The 25,250-nt window shown below is 42.9% G+C and overlaps 2 long non-coding RNA genes across 3 annotated transcripts in view; one reads left to right on the forward strand and one right to left on the reverse strand.

Moving 5' to 3' along the window:
* Gm12724 (predicted gene 12724) overlaps positions 1–2,738 on the forward strand; it is a 53,426-nt gene extending 50,688 nt beyond the window's left edge. Inside the window, exon 5 of the long non-coding RNA NR_151521.1 lies at positions 2,067–2,738. This is a non-coding gene — a long non-coding RNA (predicted gene 12724). The remainder of the gene's footprint in view (positions 1–2,066) is intronic.
* The window catches only part of Gm52671, a 44,544-nt gene extending 30,797 nt beyond the window's left edge, over positions 1–13,747 (reverse strand). The window contains exons 1-2 of one of the 2 annotated variants that reach the window (XR_003955088.1): positions 13,628–13,747; positions 2,306–2,423 (exon numbers count right to left, since the gene is read on the reverse strand). This is a non-coding gene — a long non-coding RNA (predicted gene, 52671). Of the gene's footprint in view, positions 1–2,305; positions 2,424–4,833; positions 5,332–13,627 lie in introns of those variants that run through there. The other variant, XR_003955089.1, reaches the window with a different exon arrangement.
* Positions 13,748–25,250: the final 11,503 nt, after the last annotated feature.

Consider the following 25,250-nt stretch of genomic DNA (forward strand, 5'->3'; position numbering starts at 1 on the left):
GAGCTTTCAGGAATGAAAGTTAAGCTTTATCAAAAAAATAACACTGTATAAGTTTCAAACATTGACCAGCTTTTTATGCCTGAAATAAAACCCATTTCCTTGTCACCACAGTGAATATCTTTTTTTACACAATTTTAGATTTAAATAATTAATTTTAAAAGAACATTTCTGCCTCTGGAGCTGGATAGATAGCTCAATGGTTAAGAGCATTGGCTACTCATCAGAGAACCTGGATTTAGTTCTCAGCTCCCACTTGGCAGCTCACATCCATCTGTCATTCCATTTTCAAGGTATCTAATGCCTTCTGAACCTTTTAGTTACAAGACTGTATGTGTGGTTCACATGAATTTGTGCAGCAAACACACACACACAAAGATAGATAGATAGATAGGTAGATAGATAGATAGATAGATAGATAGATAGATAGATAGATAGATACTATTTAACTTGTATTGTTAAAAGACCACTCATTTCTTTGAATGGAATGTATAGAGGAAAAGGAGGAGCAAGAGGAAGAGGGTAGGAAGAAGAGGAAGAGGAGGAGGAAGAGGAAGAAGAGGAGGAGGGGAGGAGGAGGAAGAAGAACAAGAAGAGGAGGAGGGGAGGAGGAGGAAGAAGAGGAAGAGGAAGAGGAAGGAGGAGGAGGAGGAGGAGAAGGAGAAGGAGAAGGAGAAGGAGAAGGAGAAGAAGAAGAAGAAGAAGAAGAAGAAGAAGAAGAAGAAGAAGAAGAAGAAGCATATCTGCTGAGAAGCTGATTTAGAAAGTCACTTGAAGTTGTCCAGATGTTAGAGATATGTCAGTAGAGAAGTGAGACACCATCAGATTGGGGATATATAGGCAAGATCAGATGAGACTTCTGTTGGGTAAGGTGTGATTTGTAGGATGAGAGAACGATAGGCAAGGAAATCCCAAGAATGATCGAGACCAGTATGAGGGAAACCAGAGATTTGTTCACTAAGACACAAAAGACCAGGGTCGGGGGAGCAGAAGGGATGAAATGGAATACAAAATCAAGATCTCTGTTTTAGGCATAGTAAGTTTGAAGCATCTTTTAGAGTTCATGTGGAAACGCTTAGCAATTAAATGTTTTAAGTCTCGGCCCGCTCTTAGCGACGGGGACTTCTCTAAGGTCTGCCCTGCACAGGACAGCAGACAGCGTGGACTTCTACCACCTTTCCCCAAGCCTCTGAATAAAGTGTTTAAACAAACAAACAAAGGCTGGGCCCAAGAGAAGAGGCATTCAAGCCATGAAACTGGGTAATGTCACCTAGGAAAGGTGTGAGAGCTAATTTTGGTTGTCAACTTAACTACATCAGCAATCAGGGAAAGCCTAAGCTGCTGGGCACTCCGGTGAGGCGTTTTCTTTCCTTCCTTCCTTCCTTCCTTCCTTCCTTCCTTCCTTCCTTCCTTCCTTCCTTCCTTCCTTCCCTCCCTCCTTCCTTCCTTCCTTCCTTCCTTTTTTTCTTTCCTTCCTTCCTTCCTTTTTTCCTTCCTTCCTTCCTTCCTTCCTTCCTTCCTTCCTTTTTTCTTTCCTTCCTTCCTTCCTTCCTTCCTTCCTTCCTTCCTCCCTCCCTTCCTTCCTTCCTTCCTCTCCAGACAGGGTTTCTCTGTCCATCCCTGGCTGCCTGGCTGTTCTATAAACCAGGCTGGCTTCGAACTCAGAGATCTGCCTCTGCTTGCCTCAAGTGCTGCGATTAAAGGCATGTATCGCCACTTCTTCAAGATTCCAACCTAAACTGAAGACCAGCAACTCTCCAATAATCCTCCGGGTCCCCAGCACCGGTCGTGGGCTGCAGAGTCATTCAGACCCATAGACTAAGTAGCCAGTGGCCTCTCAGACTTCCTGTTGTGAGACAGCCGCTGTTGGGCTACCCTGGACCATAGCCTGTAAGCCACTCCAATAAATATTCTTTTAACATATATTATTTTAGTATTAATAATATTTATATAATATAGGCTGGATTATATATTATAATATGCTATATATCATGTAATATATGGTATGTATTATAAATTATAAATTACACATATATGTATATATTCACTCTATCGGTTCTTCCCTTTAGTGAACCCTGACTGATACAGAAGAGGAAAGACTTGAGGCCCAGCATCAGAATCTCCTCATCCAGACTCCCACCCCATCCTGAATTCCTGCTTCCCTAGTCTCAAGGTTGCAACCTCAGAGTTGTCCCTTAGAGCTCAGAGCAGCTATTGTTCTGTTCATTTCATCTTGAGTTCCCTTCCCAGCTTTGATCTGCATTTGCTTCCTGATCTGGTAACTTTTCATGTTGCTGTAACCAGCTACCTGAGAAAAAGTCTCCTGACAGGAGAAGGTGTCCTGGCTGACAGTTTGAGAGTCAAGTCCACCACGGTAGAGAGGGCATGCTCACTGTGATTCCTCAACGGCTCACATCTCAGAGGACCTAAGCAAAGACAGAAAAGAAAGTGGGGCCAGAATTTAGAAGGCTTACAAACCTCAAAGCTTGTTCCTAAAACTCACTTCCTCTAGCTTAGGCTCCACCTGTAGAAGGTTCTACAACCTCCCCAAACCAGTGCCATTAGCTGATGACCACATCTTCAACCATATGTGCTTGCTGGAGACACTCTGTTCAAACCACAAGACTCCTTAAGTTGTTTCTGCCTCCTTAAAGACTGGGTGACACAGCATTTTAAGTGGCTGTCACCCTGGTAACCCCCAACCCAATAGCTTCACTACCACTATTTGTTCCAACTCCAGCAAAACGATACCTCATTTATATTCCACCCTTCCTTCAAGGTCCCTCTCAAGCCCGAGTGCCTCCTTAAAGCATGTCTAATGGCTCCAGTGCCTGGTTCCTTCCTCCTATCTCCTACCCCTCCTACCATCCAAACCATTCATTTCATTTATGCATTTAATTGTCATCAACTGTGTGCCCATTATCTGTCAGACCCTGAAAATACAAGGAAACAGCTGGGAACAAAAGAGAGACATCAATGCAATTCAGTCTCAAAAGATACAACACTAAACAAAATATTATTTAAAAAATCATGTATGTACACATATAGATACATACATTATAAATATGTGTGTATGCATTTAAATATAAATCAAGATAAGCACTGTGAAGAGACAATATGGAGCATCTAGAATAAGCCACTCTTATTTTTCCTATAAATACCTGTCTTAGTTAGGGTTTTATTGCTGAGAACAGACACAATGACCAAAGCAACTCTTATAAGGACAGCATTTAATTGGGCCTGGCTTACAGACTCAGAGGTTCAGCCCATTATCATCTAGATGGAAACATAGCAGCATCCAAGCAGGCATCATGCAGGAGAAGCTGGCCCACACCTGCAGTGACACACCTACTTCAACAAGGCCACACCTCCTAATAGTACCACTCCCTGGATCAAACATATATAAACCATCACAATACTCCAGTATAACTGAGTATACAGACCATATTTGGCATCACTTAGCTAAATTTGGAAGCGGAGTCATGGATATTTATAATCAACAACAGATGTTTATTAATGATGGTAGTGGCAATAGAAGAGTTGTGTGGGAATAATTCGTTAATATCAGGGGATAAAGAAGTTGTACTTCTCTTTGCATTCATGCAGAAAGAAGGTAAGATATAGAATGCATTCTGTGTGCTTGGGTGTTGTTGTTGTTGTTGATGTTTGCTTTGTTGTTTTGCTTTGCTTGTAGTTTCTCTGGAATGGGTCTGAAGATGTTTTGTAGCACCTACATGCTTGCCCCAGATGTTCATGCATTTTCAGCCTCTCTCCAAGTCATTATCCTCTAAAGCTGATCACACTGGTGGGCTGGTAAACCATGACCAACTGACTCACTCAAATAAGTCAAAGGATAGATTGTAGCATTCGCTGATCTCTTTGGGGTAAATGCTGTTCATGGCCAAGTTAAAGCTATTGACATAATGGGAAGGCAGGCAGAGCAGACCATTTTCAAACCCCAGACAGGGACAGTGGACAGAAACAGACAGGAGCAATAAGGTGATGTTAGGTGGTAATGAATTTTAAACGTGTATCTGTTAAAATGTGCATACTTTACTTAGTTATAATCTTAATACTGGCTGAGTTTATAAGCTGCTTTGTTCATAAATTTATTCATTTATTTCATTCCACTACGACGGTATGAGTACCATCTAGTATGATATAAGCACCTTGCTCACTCTCCAATTGACTAGACCCATACATCTCTCAGAGAGGACCCAACTATGGTAATGTCTTCAGTTAGATTAAAGGGAGAAAGTAAAGTTATATCCTGCCAACTGATCCCCAACTCCCACTTACATCTCTGCAGAAGAAATCAAGTTCATACTGAAATCTTTGCTGTTGTAAGATTGATCACCAAGCAGCCAATCCAAGATCCACCCCTTGGCTCCGTCTCCCTTGTCTACGTAGATATTTCAGACAGAGTGGAAAATAAAACACTTATTTCTCTACTTTTTGTGAGTCTGAGTTGCAAACAGAGGGAGTCTTCATGACCGAGGCCTGTAATACTATTACAGAGACTGAGACAGGGGGATTGCAAGTTCAAGACCTGCCTGGGCGACAGAATGAAAACCTGTCTTAAAATATAAAGTAAAAAGACTGGGCACACTGTATAGACAGCGCAGTTTGTAAAATGTTTTCTCTGTAAGCATTAGAATCTGAGCTCAAACTCCAACATTCACACTTAAAAACCAACCAAACAAACAAAAACCAGGAGGCTGTGAGTTTAAGACCAGCCCAGTGTACATTTTGAGTCCGAGGCCAGCTACATAGTGAGACCCTGTAAATGAATAAATAAATGAACAAAATAAAGATTAAAAAGCAAGGCACTCTTACATGTGCCCACTCTGGGGCAAAGGAGACAGAGGGGCCCATGGTCTTGTTGGTCAGCAGGGTAGCCAAATCCATGGACTCCAGGTTCACTGAGACTGTCTCAAGCATTAAGGTAGAGAGTTATTAAACAAGTTATTAAACAAGTTATTAAACAAGAGTTATTAGACAACTGGTGTGCACCTCCTCCACATGCATGTGTACACACATTCACATACACACAAACACCCCTTCACACACACACACACACACACACACACACACACACACACACACACGGCCAGGGATTTAGCTCAATGACAGAACACTAGCTAGCATGCGTGAGGCCCTGGGTTTAATCCACACTACCAATGACTTTGTTGCCCTTCCTCCCAGCCTTGGCTATGACTGGAGTCACAGTAACTATTTTGAAACTGTGAAGCAATAAACATAGGGGCAAAGCCAAGAAAAGTGAAGATCTATCAGCCATGAGTTGAGTGGGCTCCTAGACTAAAACAAATAAAAGTTCTCACTTTGACATCTGATGTCGAGTTTTCTGTTGTTTACTGCCAAAGTCAGTCTCGCTTCATACACATAGGAGGTTCATCTGTTCTGGCTGCCCTCAGATCTGGGAGAGGAAAGAGGAGCAGAGACAACTGAGTCACTGAGCAGGGTTCTGGGTGCCTTTCACACTGCATTCGCTTTAAGCTCCACTACAACGTTATGAGGGACGACGTTGACAAAAATGAATAATCCGCCAGGCCTCGCTTCGCTTTAGATTTTTAAGGCAGGTTTGATAGCCTGCACTTATGTAGACCTTGAAGAATTAATTTCAGTGTAAATATTCAAAGGTTTGAGCACTTGCCCTTCCACAGGATATTAAAAGTACATCACACCGCACAGACTTCCTGTTTGAAGAAACTGCAAGTTGAAAGATGTGAAAGTGTTTTCCTGCCTGCTGCCAAGCAACTGGGAACTTTTCGTTTGATTGACAAATACCAAGGAGAACCTTCACCTTTCCTAAAGCTATTCTCGGCCTCAAAGAAGTAAAAGAGAGTTCTACATCCATCTGCATGGGGTGGTAGGGTCTGCTAAGGACTAGGGTAGTGAGCGCTACCTTCTGTGGGGGTTGGCCCTCCATCTGCCAAGCTCCTTTAATGTGTTTCTTTGAGATCACACTGGCTGTGGTGGTTTGCATGAAAATGGCCCCTGATAGGTAGGCTCACATATTTGAATGCTCTGTTGGGTTGGTGGAACTGTTTGGAAAAGATTAGGAGTCCAGGCCTTGTTGGAAGAGGAAATGAGTCACTGGGTCCCAGCTTTTAGGTTTCAACAGTTCATGCCATTCCCAGTCAACACTTGAGCACACACACACACACACACACACACACACACACACACACACACACCATCTGTTTCTGCCTCTGGCTTGTGGACCAGTATATAGCTCCCAGCTGCTGCTCCAGCACCATCCCACCATTCCTGCCTGCCTGCCACTTTCCACCATAATGATCATGGACTCTAACCTCCTGGAGTGGTGATAAATTCTTTCCCAATACATGCTTTCTCTTCTAAGTTGCCTTGTTATGTGTCTCTTCAGAGCAACAGAAAAGTGACGAAGACCCCGGGTCTGTCCTGATGAGCATCTAGAGAGATGACAGCAGTGCTTCCAGGCCCCCTTAGCCAACACCAACACAGCCAGGAGTTGGAAATCAGTGGGTCTTTACCACACTCGGAAGATGGAGGCTTCCCTGATATGAATTAGGAAGACAAGGAAACCACAGAAAGTGACAAGGGACAAAAGAAGGGGTAGGTGACAGGCCACCATGTAGAAATTTCTAAAATAGCAGCAGTACACCAATGTACAGAAGTGGAGCTCCTGTAACTGTTATTTTTCAGTCATCCTGGGGAGGGAGGTACTTCCTGAGCATCCACTGTGAGCTAGTTACAGAGATGGGGCAGAGAAATACTCTTTTGAGACAGAGTCTCATTATGTGGCCCAGGTTGGTATAAAACTCACCATCATCATCATCGTCTTCAGCGTTGTTCTCATCATCGTCATCATTATCATCATTATCACTATTTTTACCTCAACCTCCCCTGTGCCAAGATTACTGGCTGTAGCTGCGATTTTCAAAGCATGTATAATTTCCATCCACATGAAGTTTACAATCTGGTAGAGCAAGTGCACAGTTAAAACAGATTACAATAAAGTGATATGGGTATCACACGTGAGCAGTATTATTTACATTTATCCTGCCATTTACTTACTCTGTTGCTATGTGGTGAGGGAGAACAAAGAAAGCAAGGACAGTAGGAGCCAATGGCCCTTGTTCGACTCAGGTGCAGAGACTATTAACTCTTGGGTAAATCTCTTAGTCTCTCAATACTTCCTTTTCTTTAAAATGGGCTCAGACCAGATCACTAAGACTGCATTACTTACATTTTAAAAAGTAGTGATAACGGCAAGCTCTACAAAAAACTCTCATGCTCTTGTGATCACCCACTTCAGCCTTTGTGAGTTAGCACCTTCCAAAGTGTGCTCCAAGGAAGCTTCGGTTTCTTTAGCACGTCCTTGCACCACACAGTTTGGGCTGCCCAGACCCTCCTTGCTGACTGGCACAGGGAGGTTCTCATCTGAGACTGGCCATGTAGCTGCTGGTACCAAAATTCTACAGCAGGGTTAGATCTTAGGATCCAGGTATCCAGGTTCTTCTAGCTAAGTTTATTTTCAGAACAGCGCCTTTTAGCCTGAAGTCTTACATGCTTTGGAGAAGTAACAATGAACCCCTTTAAATTTAAAACATGGTGTGTGTGTGTGTGTGTGTGTGTGTGTGTGTGTGTGTGTGTGTGATGTGTGCGCATGTGCGTTTAGAAAAGAACCCATGAGGTTCAGCAGATTTTTAAAGATTCTCATAAACCTCAAAGACTAAGATATGCTCTTCGCGTGATCTCCCCCTCTGCTGAGTTCTTGTAACCTTCACCCACCCTCCCACAGGGAGGGCTTTCCAAATGTCCTACCAGACTATTACTTCCTCAAGGGTGGAAGCTATAGCTTTTTGAGTCAATAAACTACAGACAAAATTAAATAGGGTTTGGAGCCTCTAGACTCTTTTTTTTTTTTTTATTTAACTTACTGTGTAACCTGAGACTTGAAACTTACATCAGACTTTCACATCACTGGGAATCATTGTCCAAGTGATGGATGTGAATGGCTGGGGCTAGACTTGCTGGGCCATCACAAACCCTCCCCCGATTTTGGTGAGTGAGGCAGGCAAGAGCAAGCCTTTCCCTTCTGGCTGCTGCGTGGAGGAATGGATAGAAACTGTGTAGTGGTGCTCTCAGTCTCTAAGGAGGTTTGTCTGTAAAGGGGATGAATGGACTTCAGAAACGTGGAAGCAGAGAGAAGGAAAGGAACTGTTGCTTTCAATGTTTCTAAACTTCCCAGTTACACGAATAAAACATGGCCCCCCTCCCTCTTTCATGTATATGGGTGGTTTTACTTGAATGTGTGTTTGTGCAGCACTTATGTGCCTGGTGCCCGAGGAAGCCAGAAGAAACTGGAGTTACAGACAGTTGTGAGCCGCCTCATGAGTTCTGGGAATCAAACCTGGGTCCTCTAGAAGAGCAGTCAGTTCTCCTAACTACTTAGCTATCTTTCCAGTCCTTTTTCTTTAATTAAGTTTCTGTTCAACTTTGACCACAGGCAACCAGGGTCCCAAACTCATCTATTGAGTAGGGATAGTAATACCAAGACAGATCTCAGAGACCCAGCTCTCTGTAAGGGTATCTGGGAAGGATTTATGTGCTGGTAAGTACCACTGAGAATGTTGATGTCCTGCTAGGCCTTCATTATAACCACCCTTTGGTATTTTAAATTCACAAAGCTGTTCAGAGTCAGCCAGGGGCCTCTTGACTAGCAGCTGGTAGACCCCGCCCTTGACTCTTGCCTCAAGAAAACACAAGTGGAGAGCTATCAATCCAGCACCATTGCTTGGGCAAACTGGCTGGATTATCGTCACAACAGCCTGGCTTCTTCGAACGCTCTACAACAGTCCCTCTGAGCAAACTCCTCTTTGCAAAGAAAGTAGCCTGAAACCATCACAGTGAAGAAGCTGCAGCTTCAGCTTTGGGGCTCTGCTCTAGTCACAGCTGCCCTTTAGCCACGACAAGTCTCCGTGAACCCCAGAGGGCACACCCCACCAAACTGCAGCTGGTCACACTCAGGAAGAGCAACTCACTGACTTAGCAAAAAGGTCGTGGTTGGTGGAGCTTGAAGCTGTTGATGACAGAACTAGAAGCTGTTTACAAGGAAACTGTGTTCTTTTTTTGTCTTGATAAGCTGGCAGGTTTTTACTCTATCTGGGTGATTCTGGAGGGTTCCCCTCCTATGTACTGCCCACAAGTGCTACAACAGTTGGTCCCATTAAAAACTTCTTCCTGACTGTCTTTTATTGTTTCCCTGTGGTCTTTGTCATGGGTAGGAGCTAGTTGAGCTGGTTACTCGAAGAAAACCACAGGCTTCCCACCCTAGCTACCCAGCAGCAGCAGCTGGAAGCAGCTGGAAAGTGACTCCCAAGCCATAAACCTGCAGGGACTTGTCTTGGGCACGCTATGCTGGGGACATAAATAAAGACATTTGTGGTTTCCCACAGTGTCAGAATTTATTAAATAAAAACTAATTCATAGGCTGGAGAGATGGTTCAGAATATGCATTGCTCTTGCAGAGGAGCAAAGTTCAATTCTCAACAGGCATATTAGGTAGCTCACAACTACCTGTAACTCCAGATACAGAAAGGTCTGATGACTCTGGCCTCTGTTGAAGCCAATACCTACACACAGACACTTGTGAATACACACTGTTAAAAATAATAAAAATAAATCACTAAGAATCTTTCCAGATGATCTTATCTACTCTAACATGGCTAAGGCAAGTGTGGGTTCTTTTATTCCAATATGAATTACTAGTATTAACTCATATCACACAGCACTTGGAAAATGTCTCTGTCTGTCTGTCTGTCTATCTATCTATCTATCTATCTATCTATCTATCTATCTATCTATCTTTATGTGAGTTACAGAATGAGTATAAGTTAAAGAGGCAATAGCAGACTTCCAGAGGTTTCACAAGAGGGCGGACAGAAGTGTATTGATGACTTAACAGACCCAAGCCAGATGTAGGGAAGAAGAAAACTCAGGGTTGAGAAGGAAGATGTAGTCAGCTTCAGAAACGAAGGGGCAGATCTGGGTTCAGAGCAGAAAACACAAATTCAGTCAAGATGGACAAGTAGGAAGATGGACAGATAGCAGTCCAGTAGACCACATCATACAGGAGGGGATCGAGGAACACTGAAGCTCTGGGGAGAGTCAAGAGTTCTCTGTCAGTCCTTCACACACACACACACACACACACACACACACACACACACACACACACACACACACAGAGTGTTGGATGACAGGTCAGTGTGGCCAGGAATCACAATGCTAAGTATCTACTGCTTTGTGGGGTTCCATTGAGGAGTTATAGCCTTCACTCAGTCTGGCATGCCCAGTAAGTTCTTGGGCCTGATTGCCCTGATGTGACTCTTAACATGCTTGCGTGGCTCTAAAGTCTCCATTTACCCTGATACACAGACAGATGGTCCTGTTTGCCAGTCCACCAGGCATACAATCATCTTCCACCTTCAAGACAGAGGTGGGAAAAGGCTTGCGAAACGGAGTCTCCCATGGCAAAGCATTACCTGAAAGACCACCGTTTTACACAATAAGGAAGAACTCAGAGCAGGGTGCAGCCTGATGGTAACAGATTCCTGGGGTTTTAAGGTCTTGGCTCGTGCAGCAGTTAAGAATCGCCCAGCAGTCAAAGACCTCCGTAGAGTGGCTGGGGTGGATGATGGAGACTATTGAGGACTTCAGAAGAGTGAAAACGGTGAGAAGAAGCAAAGAGCTCAGACTACTAGAAAGCAATAGAATAAGAAGAACCAAGACCACTGCAGAAGGCAAAAAGCCAAGGAGGTCTCTGCATGCACCACTGCTGGAAACGGTCAACAGAACTCTTGAAAGTTGAAACCCGAGAGCCTTGTTACCACAGGATCTTCAGAGAGACTACATTAGTTGCCTGGTACTGGGCTGTTCACACACAAGGCCTAGAGCAACAGGCTTCTTACTTGAGTATCGAGAGCCATAAATCTCTGGCTTTAAAATCTCAAAGCCATTGACTAATTCTGAAGTTCTACAACTGTAAACCTCTGGCTTTGGGACCCAAAGCAATAAGCTTCTAACTGGGAATTTGGCGACAGAAGTCTGACTCTCGGGGCTTAGAGACAGAGGTCTCTAGGTAAGGGTCCATCCCATAAGCTTCTAGAGTTGAGGGCAGCCAACTCCAAAGGAACTTCTTCATACTTAGTTACTATTTCCAATTGAATAGAAAAATGGGACCTTGAACCAACGTTTTCTAAGTCATTTTATTTTTAGGCTGGCCTCAGACTTCTGATACAGCTGACAGATTATGGTCATAGATTTCTGATCCTCCTGCCTACACTTTAGAATGCTTGGTTTGCAGGCCCTGTGCCACCATACCCAGTTTAAGGCAGCCCTCTTTTGACAATGCCTATTCATAAACTCATGTAAGGATAAACATAACTGGTAGTGGAGGACCTAGCTTGTGACTGCCCCATCTCAAAAGACAGCATCTGTTTGTCTGTTACTGTGTCATCATCACCGTAGAACACTAATTACATAAGCTGTAATTAGACTTCCTATGAGGAGGGGTGGAAATGACGAAGTATTTTGAGAATCGCTTGGTTAAACAGATTCTTTCCCAAGGGACTTTCCAGAGTCTCCAATTTTCTAATTTGCATCATGAATTTCCAACTATGCCAAGTGATATGACCATAGAACCCTGCAGTGAGGAGAGGCCCTATGAATATGAACGCATCTTGGAAACAATTCTCTGTATGTGTGGTCAGTGAGCTGGGCAAGGACTGCTATACTGTCCTTGTCTACTTAAGCAAAAGTCCAGTGGCTTCTTGATTTTGGTCTGATGATTACTAGCTTGGTGACTTAGAACGGAACTATATGAGCCTCACTTTTTGCATTTGTAAAAGGCATAGACTCCGTGTCTTTTAGATAACCTGTCCAACCATGCAGTTCTTGGTTGTGGGATTATAAGAGGGTCTAGAAGGACTAAATGGGGAGTGTGGATACTGGGTCTACAAAAGTTAAGGCAGGCCCAGGCATTGAAAAACGATGGGCTTGGTGGCTCATGTTGAAAACCTCAACAATTTGGAGGGGAAGGCAGGAAGATCAAGTTCAAGGCCAGCCTTTGCTACATAAGGAGTTTGAACCATCCTGAGCTACCTGAAACTTTGTCTCAAGCAAAAGATAAAGGGAGTTAGGAAAGGAAGGAGGGACCAGAGAGGGGAGGTGGGAGGGAAAGGGAATGAAGAAAGAACAAGTGAGCAGAAACGCTTCTCTGCTGTGCACGACCATGGTAGCCATTAGGTCCAGGTTTTCAGGGAGTTTATTCCAACATCCTAGCAGGAGCAGTCTTTGGATTAACTAACTTTATTTAACTGAGCTGTGTTACTTGAAATGGGGTCCTGTTATGTAGACCTAGATTACCTAGTACTTAAGTTATAGTCCAGGCCACTCTCAAATTCGCAGCAATTTTCTACCTCAGCTTTGAAGGAACTCTAGCCAAGCACAGCAAACATGGCTCTGGAAGGCCTTGCCCTTCTCCCATTCCCTCTGCCTTACTAAAAACATTAGATTACATTCCTTTTTTTTTTTTTTTTTTTTTTAAACATAGCCAGCCGGGTGAGGTGGTGCACGCCTTTAATCCCAGCACTCAGGAGGCAGAGGCAGGCAGATTTCTGAGTTCAAGGCCAGCCTGGTCTACAAAGTGAGTTCCAGGACAGCCTGGGCTATACAGAGAAACCCTGTCTTGAAAAACAAAACAAAACAAATGAATAAATAAATAAATAAATAACCAATTCCTTTTTTATAAGATTTACTTATTTTATGTATGAGTACCCTATTGCTGTCTTCAGACACACGAAAAGAGGGCATCAGATTCTATTACAAATGGTTGTGAGCCACCATGTGGTTGCCGGGATTGAACTCAGGACCTCTGGAAAAGCAGCCAGTGCTCTTAACTGCTGAGCCATCTCTCCAGATCTAGATCACATTCCTAAAGTTAGGCCCCCCAAGATCTATTCCCTTATTTGTCTACTTCCTCCTCCTGAGGCTGACTACCAAGGTCCAGCTAACAAAGTATTGAAGACCAGCGATCACAATTCCCCTTTGGCTCACCTAATTAACATGCCCAATTAAAATTAAACACCTCATTCCAAACTGGGGTTTCCCCTTTTGCCTTTATAAACCGTCATTTGTCTATGGCCACATCTGTCTCTTCTCTGTCCAGAGATACGCACACTCACACTCACCACAAAATACCCCTTCCCCTCTCCCTTTCCCTCTTTCTTCCTTATTGCTTGTTTTCTTCTCCTTCTCCCTCTTCCTCTGTCTCCCGTCTTTCCTCTGTCCCTATGCTGCAAATGCATCTCTTTGTGCTGAGAGCCTGGTCTTGGGTGTCTTGAGCTGACTCTGAGTTTCCCTACAAGCTTCCTGAGAGCTGAGGTCACAGGCTTGTGCCAGCATGCTTGGTTCTTAAACTAGGTTTCTATTGACATTGACGTCTGGAGACTTACACACTATCTGGTCTCTGGTAAGACAAAACGAAAGCCTTACAAAACACAAGATGCGTTTGAATAAATGTAAATTGTTCTGTAGTGCCTGAAAAATCTCAGAATCCTACCAGAAGAGGAGATGGGAAGTGAAGTTCATACAGTACGGACCTCCAGATGTTACGGACCTCCAGATGTTCCTTCCCAAGTTCCCATTTCATCAAGACAGCTATGAAGTGAATGCTCTGCTGCAGTCATCAGCTACTCAACAGGAAACCTTCCCAGGGCGCATAGTATGCATCAGCGAAATGAGGGAGGAAGTCCTTTGAAAGCTGTGAGGTTACTCTATTTTTATTATTATTCATACCATTTAAAATGTAATTTTGGCTTCACCACAGACATGACTTCAGGCAACCAATTCATCAACTCCACCCTTTTTATAAAGTCAGTGCTGTAATGGCTGGGGAAGATTAACTAGAAAATTGTGCTGGACACCTCAGGAAATGGAAGCTTACTGTGATCCTTATTAATTAATAGTAGCCAAACGACTGTGAGGTTATAAGCTAACTTGCCCTGGAGAAGAAGCCAGGGCGCTCTGCTACTTTTTTACACTTGTTGCCATTTTTATTATTATTATTTAATCCATTAGCTCCTGTAACGTATAATTAGCATAACACCCTGGAAAATTAATCCAGCCTGGTGACTCAACAACAGGGAAGCAAAACAGACTTCTAAGTCATGTTGGAATTCAACTGGAACCTCAGGGCCAAGTCCTTTAAAAAAATCTTATACCTTGAGTGTTCAGCCAAAAATATGGGAGCCCGTCTTTCTATTTCAACCCTGCTACCAGGGTAAACATATTCCTAATAGAATTATCTGTCTGTTACAGAGCAGGGAAGGGACTTGCAAGCTCTTTCATGACGGCTGTGAATTACTTATAGGAATGTGGGTTGGGGCTAGGGAGAGGACTCAATGGATGAAGCCCTTCTGCAGGTGTGAGGAGCCCATTGAAAGCCAGGTGCAGTTTACACCCCCCACCCCCCCACCCCCAGTAATCTCAGTGTTCCCACAGACACAGAAGAAACTCTCAGGTAAGGGAGCCTGGCTATGAGCACTTCTATGTGAAACGGGGTGCAATGTGAGCCCCAACACCAAATGTTGCCCTCTGACCTCCACACATGTGCCATGGTGCAGGCTCTCCCTATCCCCCATCCTCTTCTCCTCCCCCTCCCTCTTCCTCTTCTCCCTCTTCCTCTTCCTCTTCCTCTCCCTCTCCCTCTCCCTCTCCCTCTCCCTCTTCCTCTTCTCTTTCCCTCTCTGTCTCCCCCCAGCCCCCTAACTAGAGGACATTAAAGGACCGACAGGAATTACAAAGGAACTGGACAGATTACTTAATGTGCTTAATGTCTAGATTGCTGGGCCGAATAGGACTGTGCTTACAGGAGAATTAAACATTTGTTAAAGGTTGAACCTGAGAACCTGAGGTCACACCCTCAGAACACACATAAGAAGCTGTAACCCAGCACTGGTGGTCACTGACAGAGACAGGCAGTCCCATGGAGCTCGTTAGCCAGCCAGCCCTGTTGAATTGGTTCAGTGAGAGCCTGTCTCAAAAAGTAAGGAGGAGAGCGACTGAGGAAGGCACCCTTGAAGCATATGCATGCACATGCCCCTACACACACACACACACACACACACACACACACACACACACACACGAACACACACACACGAACACACACACACGAACACGAACATATACACATATAGCCAAATTCATTGCCTGTGAGCCTATGGGAGACTTTAAAGTTTGAGCAGAATTTTTATAAGGTATAAATAATAGAACAGTGTGGGTGAAGACAAAAGCTTGCTCCAGGGTGGGTAGTTATCTCTCAGATTACGCTATATACATTTCTCTCTTGAAGAAAGTGTCCTGGGGTTTGGAGGATGTTCACTTAGCCCAGCAGCATTGGAGAGGCAACATCAAACCACAGCTTGACCCCTAGATCCTATCAAAGGCAGGAAGTCTATGCAGATACAGAAAGTGAAGCCATTTAGTGCAATAAAAGCTAGCCTTGCCGGATTTCTGAGTTCGAGGCCAGCCTGGTCTACAAAGTGAGTTCCAGGACAGCCAGGGCTATACAGAGAAACCCTGTCTCAAAAAACCAAAAAAAAAAAAAAAAAAAAAAGCTAGTCTTGCCTGGACAAACCCATTGTAGATGCAAAGAGTCATGGCTGCCCTGTGGCGGTGGCCCAGGATGAAGAGGCAAGGTGGAAAATGACTGAGATTGTGAACGGTAGCTAACTTGCTCCCATTCATACTGCTGTATCAACGCTGATCTTTTGAGAGAGCAACAGCAGAAGCAGGCGGATTTCTGAGTTCGAGGCCAGCCTGGTCTAGCATATATTATATATATCTTTATTAAAGAAATGTAGTTCCAGGATAGCCAAGGCTACACAGAGAAAAACCGTCTCAAAAAACCAAAAAAAAAAAAAAAAGAAAGAAAAGAAAAAAAAAGAAAAGAGAGAGAGAGAGAGCGTGCAACAGCATGTGATAGAATTGTTTCATGCTGTGAAACCTTGACCTTGTCAACTTTTGTCTGTAGTGTCCCTAAGCTGCTGACTCCCAAGATCAGCTGGCCATGTTTGAGAATGGTGAATGGTGGTTCTTCAGAAATCCTTCCAGGCCAAATGGTTTCAGTTCATAGATTTTCTAATGCTGAACTCTGGGCATGTTACCTACTTAGAAAAAAGACATACACGCATACACCTAAAGAAACACAAGATGGGAAATCAGTTTTTGTGGTTTGCAAGAGCCAGGTACAACTGTGAAGTTCCTGGGAGTTTAATGATTAAGGAAGTGACACAGGATACCTGAACTGGTGGAAGAAAAATCCTTCAACAGCCTATGCCTATAAGAATGAATGAATGAATGAATGAATGAATGAATGATGAAAAAACAATTAACTAATTGGTTCTCCAAGCTACACTTGGATGGTGTCTTAGGATTTTACTGCTGTGAACAGACACCATGACCAAGGCAAGTCTTATAAAAAACAGCATTTAATTGGGGCTAGCTTACAGGTTCAGAGGTTCAGTCCATTATCATCAAGGCGGGAGCATGGCAGTATCCAGGCAGGCATGGAGCAGGCAGAGCTGAGAGTTCTACATCTTCATCCAAGGCTGCTAGTGGAAGCCTGACTTCCAGGCAACTAGGGTGAGGATCTTAAGCCCACACACACAGTGACACACTGATTCCAACAAGGCCACACCTCCAAATGGTGCCACTCCCTGGTCCAAGAATATACAAACCATCACAGATGGAGTTGTTTCCTTGTTTATGTTGTTGATGCCCTAACTGGTGTGAGTATACATTTGTTTATGTGCAGCAGAAAAGTTCCCACAGCACTTGTCCATACTGACCTTTAGTTTTGGAAGTACATACTTAGAAACTACATTTCTTTAAGAAAGAGATAGATAGATAGATAGATAGATAGATAGATAGATAGATAGATAGATTTCATTCATGTCCACCATGAATGAAATGAATATTTTCTGCTAATTACTAACTGATTCTCTAAAAGTATTATCATCTTGGTTAAGAGAGATTCTGGAAATGGTATAGATATAGATATAGATATAGATATAGATATAGATATAGATATCACTCAGGGTAAATAGACAAGAGAAATATGTAAGAGGTTCCGAGCTTAGGAAGGAAGAAGTAGTAAAACCATCTTTATTCACAGATAATACGACCCTGCATCTACAAACTCTAAATAATCTGCTACAGGAACCATTAGAACTTATCAATAAGTTCAGGAAGGTTTTGGGTTATAAAATCAATATGCAAAAGTTTATTATGTTTTTATTCACTTATACTAAGCAACTCAAAATAAGATTTAGAAAATTATTTTATTTACAAAGACATCCAGGAAAGTAGAACATTTGGAGCTAATTTAGCAAGAGAAATACAAGACTTGTACTCTGAAAACAATAGAAACAATGAAAGAAAATCTAAATAAATGGGGAAATGGGCCAAATGAGTTATTATATATGTGCCAAAACTCCCTTAATCTATCTATAGATTCCAAGCAAGCTTGTGGGAATCACAGAAGACTTATTCATAGAAATTAACAGGCTGATTCTAAAATATAACTCCAAGGGATCCAGATGGCCAAAACCATTTTTAAAGTGAAAGACAAAATTGGAGGTGTCACACTAGATTGAAGAATTTGCTAGTAAATGTACTTACTAGTGAGTCGTGGAGATACATAAAGCTAAGGATACATAGCCATGAGCTGTTCTTAGATTTCAGAAATGAACCATGTATCTATGCTTAATTGATGCTGGGCCAGGTGAAGACCATTCAATTGGGGAAGAAGTCTTTTTGAACAAGTGTGCTGAGATATCTAGATTACCACAGGTGAAAGAATGAAGTCACGCTATACCTCACACACTCATGTCCACCATGAATGAAATGAATATTTTCTGCTAATTACTAACTGATTCTCTAAAAGTATTATCACCTTGATTAAGAGAGATTCTGGAAATGGCTGGAAATCACGGTTTACCATTGGAGTGTTATTTTACATGGTAAATTTGATGTGTTTGATGGTAGTAGTGTGTGTGTGTGTGTGTGTGTGTGTGTGTGTGTGTGTGTGCATGTGTATGTGTGCCCACACATAGTCATGAGTAAGCCTGAAGCTAACTTTGAGTGTCTACCTCTGCTATCCTTTACCATAGTTCTTTGTGACGGTGTCTTTATTAAACCTGGAGCTTGCTACTTGGGCCAAAGAGCCCCTGGGGTCCATCTGTGCCAGGTCCCCACTCCAGCAATGGGTGTATAGGTACTCCCCACCTCACCTGGCTTCCACACGGGAGGTAGGGATACAAACTCAAGTTCTTTGCTCACTGAATCATCTCCTGGGCTCCCAGGATAAAAGTCAGTTTGCTAACCATACATCTGATATTTGGCTCTAGAGTATAAAAGACAAATAACCTGGATTGAGAATGGGCAAAGGGCTTGAGTGGGATTCCTTTCCTCAAAGGAGACAAAGAGGGAACAGGGACAGGAGCAGACACTTGACACCCTCAGCTGTCACAGAAGTGCAAACCAAAGCAAACCTACAATTCGAGGCCACTTGATAGCTGCTACTCCTAGACAGTAAAAAATTAAGAGGTGATGGTTTGTATATGCTTGGCCTAGGGAGTGGCACTACTAGAAGATATCGCCCTGTTGGAGTGGCTGTATCACTGTGGGCGTGGGTTTAATAGCTTAGTCCTAGATTCCTGGAAGTGAGTATTCTGCTAGCAGCCTTCAGATAAAGATGTAGATCTCTAATCTCCTCTTGCACCATACCTGCCTGGATGCTGCTGTGTTCTTGCCTTGATGATTATTAACTAAACCTCTGAGTCTGTAAGCCAGGCCCAATTAAATGTTGTCCTTATAAGAGTTGCCTTGGTCATGGTGTCTGTTCAGAGGTAGACACCCCCCCCCCAAAGAAGCCACAAACAATGTTAGAAGGAAGGGCTGTAAAGGGTGAGACGAATTTGGAAAAAAAATTGGCAATCCCTGAAAAAGTTCAGCAGAACTAACATTAACAATTCAACTCCTAGTAGATGCCTGAAAGAAATACAAGCATTTATACACATAAAAACTTGAGTGTTTCTGAGACACCATTTATAATCCCCCAAAGGTGGATGAAAGCTCATATCCACCGTGAGTGGATAAATAGAATCTAGCATATCCGTATATAATTCAATTTCATTCATCCATTCAGAGTGAAGTTCTAAACAAGCTACAACATGATCAAACTTGAAAGGAAAAAGCAAAGCAGCCAGATACAGAGGCCACACCTTATTAGAACATGCAAAATGTACACGGTTGCTTAGGGAGTGGGTTGGGGATGAGAGGATAGAGCGTGTTGTTCACAGGGTTTCTCGTCCCCTTGCCCTCCCCACCTTCTCTCATTTAAACTTTAGACTTTAAGATAAAATATTTAGGATTATGTTTCCGTTAAGCTAACAGCAAATCTGAACACAACATTGGAATGCATTCCTTTAATTCCTAGGGAAGATGGCCTTAAATGCTCCTGGCCTATGATTCTTCTAAGTCCAGCTTACACTACTTGCAGCTTAATTGTTCCTTAAAACCAGGTTTTATGAAAAACTGAAAACTTAAGTAGATAAGAAGTTAACTCGAACACTATGAAAACTGTTAGTCAGTGGTTGATTTTCAGCCTGATTTTAGATAGACTTACTCAAAGGTCACCTGGGAACGTTGGCTCAAATTTTGCTTTAAAAAGCTATTTTGAAATTATAGACTCACCTGCAGTTTCCAAAGACTTAAAATGTAGGCTTCTAGGTCTCAGAGTTGACAGAAGCATTTATAGTCACTTTTATTTTTTAAATAACACTTTATAGTTCTCCCTCTTAAAGGATCCCTAACATATGTGCAAGGGTGAAGGTGAAGGGAAACCAATAATAAAAGCATTCTAAATTACAGTAATAGTCGCATATGTCTGCAAATATGTATGCTTCAAACCATGGAATCGTATGCTTCGTATGAGTGAATACGTGGCAGGTGACCTACATTTTAAAAAACCTGAAACCACACCCTCCCCACCTGTTGTAGGATATTTGATCACATTGTGAACCCGAGATTATTTTATTTACTAGGGGAAAAAAAAAACCCGTATTTTAGTTGTGGTGTGGCCAGCCCTTGGCACACACCTAAAGGTATATTTTGTCCTTTCAAACACATATAATGGGCATGGCTCTGAATTGACCCAACTCTGATACATTGAGTATTCTTTTTTTTTTTTTTCTTGTGGTGGTTTGAATCCAAGAGCTTTCTGCTTGAATATTGTAAAGAGGACTAAATAAAGGCAACCATAGGTCAAGAGGCAGAGCAACTAGTTGACAGGAAGTGAGCATAAGATTATTAAGAAAAAAAAACAGACAGTAAAGGGAGTCAGGAAGACAGAGAGATACACAGGAAGTAGAAAGGAGGGACATTCTGTTTGAAGGAGGTTTTTTGAGACAGAGTGAGAGAGGGCCATTGCTGGTGGGACATTAGCTGACGAGGAAGGCCAGCTGGGTGCTTTCTCTGCTTCTCTGAACTAACAGGCTTTCACCCCAATATCTGGCTCCCGAGTCTTCATTGATAAAATGAAACGATTGAGATTTTGTTAAAAAATCAAACACCTCCCCTCACCCCCAGTCAATGCCAGATTAGTGCATTCAAAAGCATCAGCTTTTTGGTTGCTGTTTTATCCTTTTTAATACATGTAATGGGCATAAATCTGAATTGACTAAACTCTGGCACATTGAGTATTTTTTTTCTTGTGATGGTTTGAATGAGAATGGTACATGTATCTCCTGCTTAGTCACCAGGGAGTGGCACTATTTAAAAGGATTAGAAGGATGAGGAGGTGTGGCCTCGTTGGAGGAAGCTGGTCCCTCAGGGTGGACTTTGAGGTTTCAAAAGCCCATGCCAGGCCCAGGCTCTCTTTCTCTCCTCTGACAGATCAGGATGTAGCTCTCAACCTCTTCTCCAGTGTGTGCCTGCATACCATCATGCTCCTCACCATGATGATAATGGACTAAACCTCTGAAACGGTAAGCAAGCCCCCAATTAAACGCTCCCTTTCATAAGAGTTGCCTTCATCATGGTTCTCTTTACAGCAGTAAGACAGGTACTAAGACATCTCTAAAACAAAACTCTTCTGAAACCCTATTATCCAGAGTATCACAACACTGGATTCTAGTCTTTCTTAACACCACAGTTATCTATTCTGGTTATAGGAGACGTTCGAAGCAGCTTTGCAGAATGGTCTCTGGTCCTTGGTTAGCACTAAAAGGCTCATAGTCTATATAAAAACGGCACAGGGTGGGGATCTCTAAGAAGAGGTTGTTCTATTGTTTCCCTGTCTTGCTAGAGATTGGGGAACTTGAGGGAAAGCAGAGGTCCTAGGACCCAGACAGTCATTCTTTGAACTCTCGCTACTTCCTGTGTAGCTGCAGAAAAAGGCTCCTCTTCCTCCTCAGGAACTTCTTGTTAGTCTTGGAAAGTCTCCTCAGTCAGGGGCTACCCTGTTATGTCCCCTCCACTCCTGCTTTTATTAAAAAAAAAAACAAACAGATGCATTTATTTCATGTCTGTGTGTGTATGTGTGGGTACACAAATGTCAAGGTACCACATGTGAAGATCCGAGGATGACCTGAGGCAGCCTACTCTCTCCTTCCAGCATGTGGGTTCTGAGGATCAAACTCGGGTCATCGGTTTGGGCAGCAATCACCTTCACTCACCGAGCTGTCTCCCTAGGCTGTCTGCAGCTCTTGGACTCTATAAAGTTCCCTTTCCCATCTTCTCTCCCCTATGGGACTTTTGCTTCTAGCAGTGACAGACGTGCTGCTTTAAGCTAATACCATCTGCTGAGGACAACTAGAAAACCTGGGCAGGATGCAGGAACTATGTTTGAAGAGTCTGTGAAGTTTCCAAGCCAGTGAGAACTTGAAGGGCCAAATTACAGAGAGAAAGAAGCCATATGGAGATAGGCCTGTCAATCATTTGATACCGCTTTGATATAGTCCTTGACTCTCAATATGCAACTCAGAGAAGATTGGATGTTCTTACTGGGCTAAGATGACAAACTGGAGATCAGGGGTCACTGAAGAGAATACCCTATAATCTCCGTGAATATAGTAATTTGTTACATTGGTGATCACCCACAGTGAGCCAGGGCTTCCGGTATTTAAGCCTTTAGAAAGTCTTCTTCACTGTGGCTCTGGGTGTGATCTTGAGATCTGCTCTTATCAGTAGTATATCAGTAAAGGTCCTGTTAAAAGAGATTCAAGGGGATAGAGAGAGAGTCCAGTGGTCAAGCATGCTTGCTGTTCTTCAGATGACCGAAGTAAGGCTTTTAACACCAACCCAGCTCATAGCCATATTCTCAAGCTCCAAGAGCCTGACACCCTCTTCTGGCCTCCACTGGTCCCCACACTAATGTGGCATTCATTCACGTGCATACACACACACACACACACACACACACAGAGAGAGAGAGAGAGAGAGAGAGAGAGAGAGAGAGAGAGAGAGAGAGAATAATAAAAACAAATCGCTTTAAAACAGAGATTTCATATATTCTTGCTTACTGGGGCTTATATTTTAGGATCCAGCCTTCAGACTTAAGTCAAGGTCATTTCAAGGGAGAGACGAGACATAAAGCCAGCAAGATGGGACATTATGTTAAGGGAGAGAGGTCACGTGGAAAGCACTAGAGTTTCCCAGCCAAGCTCCAAGCTGAATGGACTTTAAGGGCAGTTCCAGCCAACACCAGAAGTGTTTCTAGTGTCTGATTCTCCTCGTCTCTTCTTGTACTTTTGTAAGCCCCGTGGAGTTTTTGTTTGTTTTAAAAGTGGGGCATTATATCTTAAGAACTACAGGAGTGATGATTTTGTGTGTTTACTTTACCTCTGGCTGGTAATTGGAAGTAGAAGTGTTTTTTTTTTTTTGTTTTTGTTTTTGTTTTTTAAAGATTTATGTGTTATGTATGTGAGTACAACATCAATTGGGGTGAAAAACTGTTCTATCAACCCAGAGAATTAGAAGAAATAAATCAATGTGTCACGGTTTGAATATGCTAAGCCCAGAGAGTGGCACTACTTGGAGGTGTGGCCTTGTTGGAGTAGGTGTGTCACTGTGGGCATGGGCTTTAAGACCCTCGTCCTAGCTGCCTGGGAGCCAGTATTCTGTGAGCAGCCTTCAGATGAAGATGTAGAACTCTTCTCAGCTCCTCCTGCATCATGCCTGCCTGGATGCTGCCATGCTCCTGCCTTGATGATAATGGACTGAACCTCTGAAGCTGTAAGCCAGCCCCAATTAAATGTTGTCCTTATGAGAGTTGCCTTGGTCGTGGTGTCTGCTCTAGCAGTAAAAGCCTAACTAAGACACAGTGTTCTAAGCCACAAACATTGAGGTGGTTTGAGATACACTAATAAACAATTAAAACAGTTAGGAACGAAAAAGAACCTAAAAATAGGTTCAAATTTTAAAAGCATTAGCACTGGGCTCAGCAGTTGAAAGCAGACCTAAAGAAACAGAAAGAAGATCTGAAAAACCCTTCAGTTCCCAGCACCCACATCAGGAGGTTCCTGCCACCTACATCCAGCTCCAGGAGGCTCTGATGCCTCTGGTCTTCAAGGACACCTGCACTCATGGCACAGGTTCCACCCACTCACCCATGGATACATACACAGAATTAAAAATAATAATAAACACACATCATCTTTAAAAATCACCTCTAACTCCAATTACCTGCCTGAGGCAAAACAAACACAAAATCATCCCGGTAGTTTTTAAATACAATGTCAGTTTTAAAATAAATAAACAAAAAAACTCTATACTTACAAACATATAGGAAGGCCAAGAGGAAAATCAGACAACAGAAAGAGACCTTAGGGAGATTCAGCTATGGATATTATCAGGCACAGACTATAAAATAGCTGTGATTAATATTTCAAGGAATTGCCCGGCGGTGGTAGCGCATGCCTTTAGTCCCAGCACTTGGGAGGCAGAGGCAGGTGGATTTCTGGGTTCGAGGCCAGCCTGGTCTACAGAGTGAGTTCCAGGACAGCCAGGGCTACACAGAGAAACCCTATCTTGAAAAAAAACAAAAAACAAACAAACAAAATATTTCAAGGAATTATATATCAAGATAGATACAGAATCCATAAAAAATTAAAGTGAAATTAAGAATTTTAAAAGAGTGCACACCTTTAAACCCAGTACTTGGGAGACAGAGGCAGGAGGATGTCTGTGATTTAAAGGCCAGCCTAATCTATATAGCAAGTTCCAGAGCATCCAGGACTACATAGAGAGACCCTGTCTCAACAAACAAACAAACAAACAAAGAATTTACATATTCAGTAACTAAATTAAGAACTCAATAAACAATTTCACAAAAAAGATACCACTGAAGAGAAAATTTGTGAATTAGAACAGAAAACCAAAGAAAGTATCTAGACTGAGGCAGAGAGTGACAGAAGGACAGATAGTCATGAAGGATAGAATGTGTGTAACAGAAGTCTCATGAAGAAGGGAGGGGCAGGGAGAGCAGGACAAAGGGAGAGAGGGAGGGAGAGAGAGAGGGAGGGAGAGAGGGAGAAAGGGAGAGAGGGAGGGAAGGAGGGAGGGAGGAGGAGGAATGGGGAGAGAAGGAGGGAGGAAGAGGGGAGAGAATTAAATAGAAATATGTGAAGAAATAACATCCAGTCATACATGATGGTGCACTTCAGTGCTAACACTCAGGAGGCTGAGGCTAGGTTCACAGGTTTGAGATTATCCTGGGCTATACAATGAGACCTTCTTAATACAATCATAAGGAACAGCGATTTCCTGAGACCTCAAGCCACATAGTCAAGAAACTCTACAAACCTCACTAAAGAGAGACATAAAGAAAAGCGTATTTAGACACATCAAAGTGAAAATCCTAGAAAGAAAGACGGTCCAGACCAGTGCTCTTGGGACAGAGCCCTTGGAATGTGCAAGGCCTTGGCTTTGATCTCCAGCACTGGGAGGGGATAGGAACAAGATCAAAAACTGTATATTAGGTGAGAGAACAAAACTCAACTTTTTGTTTCGAAGTGGCTACCCTCGGCTGGCCTTCCTAAGCAGTGGCGACTTTGTTCTCCGCATATATGTTTTCATGTATATGCTTTCATATATATGCTTTCACGGTTCCTCTTCTG

This window comes from Mus musculus, chromosome 4, assembly GCF_000001635.26.
Source record: "Mus musculus strain C57BL/6J chromosome 4, GRCm38.p6 C57BL/6J".
NCBI lineage: Eukaryota > Metazoa > Chordata > Mammalia > Rodentia > Muridae > Mus > Mus musculus.